The sequence below is a fragment of the Schistocerca cancellata genome, chromosome 7 (genome assembly GCF_023864275.1).
Source record: "Schistocerca cancellata isolate TAMUIC-IGC-003103 chromosome 7, iqSchCanc2.1, whole genome shotgun sequence".
NCBI lineage: Eukaryota > Metazoa > Arthropoda > Insecta > Orthoptera > Acrididae > Schistocerca > Schistocerca cancellata.
The window spans coordinates 417,803,296-417,804,168 of NC_064632.1; the positions used below are offsets into that span (position 1 = coordinate 417,803,296).

General features: G+C 49.1%; 1 non-coding gene across 1 annotated transcript; it reads left to right on the plus strand.

The window, feature by feature from the left end:
• The first annotated feature begins 412 nt into the window (after window positions 1–412).
• Trnat-ugu (transfer RNA threonine (anticodon UGU)) lies at window positions 413–486 on the plus strand. Its single transcript has one exon. It is a non-coding gene; the product is annotated as a tRNA-Thr (tRNA).
• The last annotated feature ends 387 nt before the right edge of the window (window positions 487–873 follow it).

Below are 873 nucleotides of genomic sequence, written 5' to 3' on the forward strand. Positions count from 1 at the left end.
CTGATACGTGTACAATTGCCGAAAAATATAGTGAACTGGCAAGAGCAGTTGTTGCAAACCACGAGGCCCATTTTGCATCACAGTAGCTGTGCGTAGACTCACACTGTCCTCGCTGTCCTACTGGAAAGCCACTTCATCTTCTATATGAAGATGGTATCTGTTCTTTCGGACCAGCTAGGACTGTTCGTACACAGAGTGGCACGCACCGTTTTCTTACCGGCTAATGATCTTCTTCAGTCCGGATGCACTCACATTGCTCAAACTCTTACGGGAATCGGTAGATTGACTGCCGTGAGTAATGAGTACAGTGGGGAGGGGCACTAAAATGTAGTGTGTGGACAGTAAGTTGTAAATGTGCGACTAATGGGGAGCGTGCCACGGATAAGTCCCAGCAGTCGCAGTAACCTCTGCGTCCTCGATGGCTCAGTCGGATACAGCGTCTGCCGTGTAAGCAGGAGATCCCGGGTTCGAGTCCCGGTCGAGGGACACATTTTCAACAATACGCGTTGATATTTATCAACGCATGTAAGCAGCTAATGGTCTGAATTTCATTGTAATTTCACATCACCTTCTTGTCTTAGAAATGGCAGTAGCAAGGTGATAACAGCCTGTGCAGTGTAGCACGCACTGGTAACTTTACGCTGCAGAAACAGTAAGTGTGACCACGAGTCGTAGCTTGTGGCCCACCACACCATGACGCCGTGGAATGGACCTGTGTGTGACAGGCGAATGTACTCCGGAATACGCCAGTCACTACGTCCTCGCCGTACGTGTCTTCATCCATCACTCGCCTACTGACAAACACAATCTCGTCGTTAAAGGCAACAGAACGCCAATCAGCTTTCCAGTCTGTGTATCACGACACTAGAGTAC